At 33.7% G+C, this 8,552-nt stretch overlaps 1 pseudogene; it reads right to left on the bottom strand.

Moving 5' to 3' along the window:
* Nucleotides 1-2,392: 2,392 nt before the first annotated feature.
* LOC143588720 (zinc finger BED domain-containing protein RICESLEEPER 2-like) lies at nucleotides 2,393-4,787 on the bottom strand (annotated as a pseudogene).
* Between the last annotated feature and the right edge of the window lie 3,765 nt (nucleotides 4,788-8,552).

Below are 8,552 nucleotides of genomic sequence, written 5' to 3'. Positions count from 1 at the left end.
ACTAGTGATTGTTTAAATTAATTATGCTATGAAATTTTCATGAGTGGATTATGGTTATGATGATTATATGTGTTATGATAGAGTGTCGTCTTAGGCGATAATGTTAAAATAGTACGAAACCATGTTCCTTAGAAAGACGAGACGAGACTTGCAAAATCATAACGTGAAGCAGTGCAACGAGGGCCTCATAGACAAACTACCTTGAATAGCTAAAACACATGAACACCACTCGGTGACTGCAAGGTCAGGAGTAAGAAGGATAAGACGGTCCAAGAAAGTGTGCAAATATAGGAAGCGTTCCTCTTACAAGGGTTAAGTAGGTTTCGGGGACGAAGCACTTTTGAGGAGGGTAGACGTGTAACATCCCGAAATTTCCATGAATAATATTTAATATATTATTTACGTCGGAAGAATTAATTGAGTTAATGGAATAATAATAATAATAATAATAATAATAATAATAATAATAATAATAAAGGTAAAAAGGATGGTGGGCTAATATACATAGAATTAATTATGGTTTAAAATGAAGATGGGCCTAAGGTACATGGGCTTAGGGAGTATAAATACACCTTAAACCCTAAATCCTTTCCATCTCTTTCATTTTACACCTTAGCCTACACATCAAAAACACACACTTAAGCCAAACACTCTCTACTCTATTCTATTCAATGATCCAAGACCAACCGAAGGTAAGAAATCATTTATCTCAGCCGACCCAACATAATAGAACCCGAAATCGCAGCCCCGGAAGACGTATGAGTCGTTTTAACCTAGATCTAGCTTTATTAGGGTGTTTAGTTTTAGGAACTCCTTAGCTCAGATCTGGACACCCTGAAGTTACCTAGGTCATAAACGATCAAACCTCGATCAACCATGGTGGTTAACGGCGGTTGGAGACGCCGGAATCGAAGAAAAACTAGAAAAGCGCGTAAAGAAGAGCTGAACTGCACTTATACGTCCATATGAGTATGTGTCGTATAAGTTGCAGCGTATATGTATGTAAGAAGCATATACATATGCAACCGTATATGTATGAATGTGTCGTATAAGTATGCGACGTATATTTAATGCATGTAATGTGTATATATATGGACGTATATGTAAGTATGTACCTTATATGTATATATAAACCCATAAGGGTGCATGCAACGTATATGTATGAAAGCGTATATGTAAGTATGTACTTTATATGTGCATATAAACGTATAAGTGTGCATCAAACGTATATATATGAAACCATATATGTATGTGTCGTATATGTATAACTTACAAACTAAAGAACTTATACGCTGGAATTGACTTATACGCCAGAGGAAAGACTTATACGTCAATTGGACTTATACGTTAAAAACGATTTTCCAAATAAACGAAAGATAAACATCGAATACGTTCGTAAACGATAGGCATGGACTTATATGATATACGAACTAAAGATAAGTAATTAATTAATAAACAAAGGTAACGTTTAAAACGGGAAATGACTTAAAAATATAATATGATTAGGAGTAGTTAAGTGATGATCGTTAATTGATACATAGTTAGCCATGCACAGCTCAAGAAGGGCATAACATTAAACTTAGAAAGGAATCGCTTGCAGGTGAGTTTCTAGCCCCATTCTCTTGTTATGTTTTCGAGGTCGTGTGCATGCTCGATGTGATTAGTTAATACACTTATTTTAAGTGGTAAGTGTATACCATATATGATTTATGTGATAGATATTGAGGTTATGAATGAATGCTTGTCGCTACGTGTACGATCTTCGGATATTGCACGTATCGCCAGGGAAGGTGATCGCTAGAAGATTAATGTGAAGGATGCCTTGTGTGTCCGTATGTTATGATTTTCTTGTTTACGTTGGCACGTTATATATATATATATATATATATATATATATATATATATATATATATATATATATATAGTAGGGTTGTTCACGAACCGAACGCGGGCTTGCTCATACTTGGTTTGGTTTTAAATCGAGCCGAACCGAGCGGTTTGAATTTAAGAAAACGAGCGATATGTTGATGCTTGAACTTGGTTTGGTTTGAAACCGAGCGTCTTGGTTTGGCTTGGTTTTGCCTGGTTTTGTATAAAGTTTTCAATTTTAAATTTCTAAAACTCCAAAATGACATTAACTCAATACATTTAACTCTAAAATGTTTAAAACTAAAAGTTTACAAAAAAGAAACATAGATAATCGGTTCATACATAATAAGTTCAACCAAGTACCAATCTAACTCAGACTTGAATACAAAATAAGTTCAACTACAAATCTGATCACAAATCATGATTTAACTCATGTCTACCACACACACTGCAACCATCTCCATGTCCACCTACATAGCACCCTTATCCTACACAAATAAAAAAGAGATACCTTACATTTCATTTAATTGTTAGCACATCTGCTTGGAACCAACATCTCAATATCCAAATTCTCTTCTTCTTTTGCCGATTGCTACACATTAACAAAAATTACTAACAATGTAATAAAAACAATAATAGACTAAAAATGTAATATTAACTTACCTCCAATGTTTTTATGGTTGTTTTTGAAACGAACCTTATCCAATCACCCCCACAAACAAGAAGTTCCACCATATCCTTTGAAAGAGAGCATCAATAGTCATTTAATACACGTCCACCGGCACTAAAGGCTGATTCGGAGGCAACAGTTGTAATTGGAATGCTAAAGACGTGTTTAGCCATCTTACTTAAAACCGGAAACTTGCTACAATGTTGACTCCACCATTTCAACACATCAAAGTTTGACTCCGCACATGCATAATTTGGTTAATCCAAACACACATCAAGCTTGGTTTTGTGTCCGGTCTCAACGGGTCTAGAATTGAGGTAAGCAAAAAAATCATCTTCATCTATAGGTGGCTCGTTATAAGATGATGAGGCCGTCGAGCTACTCGTAGGAGCCTTAGTCTTAGATGACATAAATACATTAGATATTTTTGGAAAAGAGTTTGTAACTTACTACTCACATCTTCAATATGACTCTTACGTTCGGCTTCTAGTTATAACTTCTTAAAAGTCCATTCAACCGACTCCATCTTAAAAAGGATCTAAAATAGATGCAATACACATAAGCACACCAATTTCCCCCAAATACTTCTCAAACTTCTCATAAATTGGTATGCTCATTTTTGCCAAGAAAGGATCATCCGATATAAAAGCCTTCATTATCTCCCTTTACACTTTATAAACTTCTAACATAAATAAATTAGACGTTGGATATAAAGAACCTGAAAACAAATTAGTAGCCTTTAGACAATCTCAATTAGCTTATAAAATTATATGAGAAACAAGTTAAAAGTTCAATATAATGTACTTGAAAAAAAAATCTAGTAGCATTTAAGAACACTTTTAGTAGCTTACAAACTTTTTCGGCTCTATCCCACTTATCATATGTGGGGGACCATACAAAGTTGGAATCTCTCAAAGCATAACCATTAAAAACTTGTTTGTAGTGAAGGGCAAAACACCACTGGTATCAACACTCGACGATCTCTTTGTACCGATGTGAAAACCCAATGGAACTCAACGCATCGCATGATTGAATCAGAAGTTATTGCTATTTCACCAAATTTTAATAATCGACCAGGAGACTTCCTCAAGTACTTCACACCTTCTCTAATTTTCAAAAGACATGGCTCAATAGTTCCCAAACCATCTTGTACTACCAAATTTAAAATGTGAGCACAACATCTAACATGAAAAAACAATCCTTCAAAATGTAATTGTCCTTTCACCCGAAAATTGTCCATCAAAATAGTGGCTGCCCTATCGTTGTTAGATGCATTGTCTAAAGTAATAGTACCTATTTGTCTTGAATACCCCATTTTATAAGACATTCCAAGATACCATCGGATATAACCTCACCACTATGAGGTGGTGCAAGCTCATTGAAACCAATAATGTGTTTTTGCATTTTGCAATCACAATCAACAAAATGAGCTGTTAAACACATGTAGCCAATCGTGTGGTTTGATGTCCAACAATCACTTGTAAGTGATATCATGTCAACATCTTTTAAAATTTTTTTTATCTTTACTTTTTCTACATCCACCACTTTGATGCAATCTCTTGTGATTGTCGATCTACTAACTGTTTGATATAGAGGATTGCAATACTTCATCAACTGATTAAACCAATAATACTCTACGAATGAAAATGGCAACTCATGCACGATGATCATTTTAGCAATTATATCACGACATGTCTTGTGGTTTTAACCCCCACTTGACTCAAACCCAACAAAAGTCTCGATATTAGCACTCCCACTTGACCCAAAATTGATGAAACCCTTTTCTATACCTTTTGATTTTTTGTATAAAGTGTAGTCGTCGAGATGTCGCTTCATACTTGACGTGGTGTTCTTTGATCCTTTTACATAGGTATTCTTGCAGTGGATACATTGATTTTTTTTTCACCATTTTCCCTCTATACAAACCATTAACTTCTACAAAATGTGGATGCACATGAGAAGCATTCTTTAGTTTTCTGTTTAAATCATCACCAATGGACGTTGCATCGTCCATATTTTCCGGTTTATCAACTACCTCAACGCTATCTTTGTCACTTAACTCAATATGATAAGTCTTGTTTTCTTTTGTTTCTATGTGAGAAGACATTCTACAAAATAATACATGTATTAAGTTTATATACGTATTACAATACAAACAGAAGCTAACTAGAATTCAAAAAACATTAAATATGCTAATATATTAAACCCACCATAACTTACAATGAAAGAAATACAAACCAAAATACAACTAAATCTGTATTATTTTCTTTGAGATCAAACGATTTTTAAGATATTTAAACTAAAGCTCAAATGATTTCTAACAGAAACATACCTGTTCAAGTTGATGGCTTGAGAAGAACCAAATGAAAAATGTGGAAAAGTAGGATTTTGGAATTGTGGAGTGGAATCTCACGAAGAGGCGTTAGGGTTTTTTTGGATTTGGATTTGTATTGTAATTCCAAGAGGCAAATGTGAAAATATGAAAAAGACGAAAAGTTAAATTGTGGTAATGTAAATGACGGCTAGGGTTATATAATGGGCCATATATAATTATGATACTTTTAAGTCATTTGAAAGTAAAAAAAATGAGTAATTATATATATAGATCACATTATATATATATATATATATATATATATATATGTATATATATATATAATAAACTAAAAAATAATTCTAGCAAAAACGAACCAAACCGAACCGAGCGAGGCTTTGCTCGTGCTTGGTTTGTTTTTAAACCGGACCGAGCCGAACGGCTCATTTCCAAACTGAGCCGAAATCGAACGAGCGATTTTCGAGCAGGCGGTGAACGAGCGTCGGGCAGTTTGGACAGCCCTATATATAAGTATTGTATATGTGGTACGTGTAAGCAGGTGTATGTACGGTATGCGGGACCTTGTCCGACATAGTAAGTTAGGATGACACATCCCTCTCACGTCTATTGGACATAGATGTGGAAAGTGACAGTGTAGATAAAGACTGTGGACCATGGTGATCCTTAAATGGATATTATATAAATAAACTATGAGCTCCTTAAATGGATAATAAACGTTGATCCTTCTATGGATAATATATAGGGATAACAGATGTAGTCCCTTCTATGGATAATATATAGGGATAAAAGATATAGTTCCTTCAATGAATAATATATAGGGATAACAGATGTAGTCCCTTCTATGGATAATATATAGATTGTTCCTTCTATGGATAGTATATAGTGTTCATTTTATGGATAATATATAGATTGCTCATTCTATGGATAGTATATAGTGTTCCTCGTATGGATAATAGTAAATGTTCTTTTAATAGATATTATGTAATGTTCCTCTTATGGGTATTTATAAAAGTTGTTAAGTGCGAAGGAATACACCTAAAACCCAAGTTAAGTTTGAATATGTATATTCGGATACGTATGTATGAGAATGTATTGTATGTTTCCTGATTAACTAGAACTCACTCAGCGTAGTTGACTTTTAGTATACACGCAGGTAAATATGTTTAAAGTGCTAGCATGAGGATGACACATGACATGAATTGAACGGTTGACATCTAAAGATGGAAAAAATGATGTTTTAATACGATGTTTTATGTTACGCTTAAAGACCAAATTTGGATATTTTGTATTGAATGATTTAAGTTAACGTTTCCGCAAAAGGTTTTAACTAACTCTGATTTGTAGAATTGGGTTTATGAGTAAATCCGACATACAATGTAGGGAACTGGGAACGGGGCCTTACATTAAATGAAATGTAAGGTGTGATTCTATTAACAATTATAAATAAATCATAATTTAATTATGTACTGTATTTTGTTTATGTTTATGAATTTTCAAGTATAACTTTTAACTGCTTAATTATAATATTATTATATTTATTTTTTTTGTTTTGTTTTTATTGTGAACCCGTGTATTACACGGGTTCTAAACTAGTCTTATAATTGTTAAAATGATTTTTAAATAAATTTGTAAAATGACTATTTTTCCCCATGTGCAAAGACATATTACCAGATTTCATGATAAAAATTAGTTGAGTTATGATGAAAGGACAAACAGTGTAGCATTTGGAAACGTAAAGTACAAATCAGATCAATTTTGAAGATAAATGAAAAATACTGAAATTTGCTACATACATAAAGGACAATTTCTATAATTTTGTCTTTAATCAAAGACAAATAGGTTTAGGTTAAGCAAGTGAAAACCTTGCCATACTAACTAGAAGGTTCAAAATTTAATGTACGGAAATCACGAGGGTTGTTCAAAAATCTCTAATGGCAAGTTTTTATAACTGGATTAGACAGGAATCAGTAGGCAACTAGTTCACTTGTTCAAATGGTGGGACTGACTGAATAACTTTTGGCTAAAAGATGATGATGAAGGCTGAAAATTTTCTAAAACATTTTTAAAGTTTTTTTCCAATTGCAAATCGGTTCAACCTATCCGGTTCTCCGGTCCAACCGGTGAATCGCTTCGAACCGGTGAGTTGTTTAAGAAGTGAACGAACTATATAGAACGGGGCGGGTCAGTTGATTGTATTCCAATTTGGCCGGTCGGACCGGCTGAACCGGTCTTGTCTCAAGAACACTATCTAAGGGGGTGGTTGGAGGAGATTAATGAAGTCCAACGTCTAATTGGAATTACTTAAAAGTTAAGTTCGTTTATAATTGTTTTTTTAATGCTTAGATAATTTATTTATTTATTTATTTATTTATTATTATAATAATAATAATAATAATTATTATTATTATTATTATTATTATTATTATTATTATTATTATTATTATTATTATTATTATTATTATTATTATTATTATTATTATTATTATTATTATTATAACTTGTAGTATGATAAGAATGCCATGTAGTATACAAACCCTATACAATAGGTTTATTTTTATGTATCTTGTTTTTTGCAATTGATAAAAACATACGAGTCGATCGTGTCCCGTTCAAAGCCATGTTTACGCGTGTGATTTGGCTTTGATACTCATATTACCAGCAGGGTTAGGAAGCTCAATTAAACCAAATACACAACCCGAGCAGCGTATGTAAAGTCCTATTTCAAGGACAAGACCTTTGGGAGGTGAAAAACGGATGATATTTGGGAGGTGAACAATGCGTCTGAAACACAAGCACTAAGAACTAATACAAACAGATCTATACAAAATTGAATGTAAAGACGAGCTGAGCACTGTACATCCAAAAGATAATTGTAGAATAAGAGATGTTGAAATACTTCCAAGAAATCAAGTTTCTCAAAGTTTCTTGGAATACATTGGTGAATCTTTTCTCTATGAATAACGCTATTAAGTTTCAGGTGTTAGAAAGCGAGCTCGTATTCTTGTCTCAAGGTGAACAATCCACACCACATTTATTTAGGATGGTAAAGACGTTGTACCGGGAAAGTGGTAACTTAGACCTAATGTCAAATATTGGAGAGCAAGGGATGAGACAGATCATGGTTCATGGTTTGTATTGAAGTTTTTTTACCATGGTCCAAGGTTGGCCAACCCGTCCCATGCTGATTGAGTTCGAAAGTCTCTTGGTGAGTCAAAAGGCATTGATAAAATAGGTTGTCGGGGTCTTGGTTAAAGGTGATCAGTCCAAGGCATTATATGTGGAAAAAGGAAATGGCAGAACAGAAGTACTATCGTATCAAAATCGAAATGGTAACTATCAAAATCAGAATCGTATGATCAAGAGATTCAAAAGATGGTGTCACACGGTAGTCTTGGAATTAACACTTCAGTTTGGCGAACTGGTGATAACATGTATTTGAGTATGGAACACTTTTGCTAACTCTTCATCTGAGGTATGAGGTTGACGAGCAACCATGTTGATGTTGGGACACAGATTTGCAAATTGGCTATAATTTTTACACAAATGATAACAAGGTGGTTTATGGTTTTGATAATGACCACGACCACCATTATATCCATTCCAAGATCTCATACCTCTATAGGCATGAGACTTCCCCCGATTCTTAGAGGCATGATTCCATGAAGAATAGCATGTATC

The sequence above is a fragment of the Bidens hawaiensis genome, unplaced genomic scaffold, assembly GCF_021521415.1.
Source record: "Bidens hawaiensis isolate Kalapana, Puna unplaced genomic scaffold, B.hawaiensis_p1.1 tig00036721_1, whole genome shotgun sequence".
Classification (NCBI taxonomy): Eukaryota; Viridiplantae; Streptophyta; class Magnoliopsida; order Asterales; family Asteraceae; genus Bidens; species Bidens hawaiensis.
The sequence above is the reverse complement of the archived record's forward strand: the minus strand, read 5'-3'. Positions and strand labels throughout refer to the sequence as shown.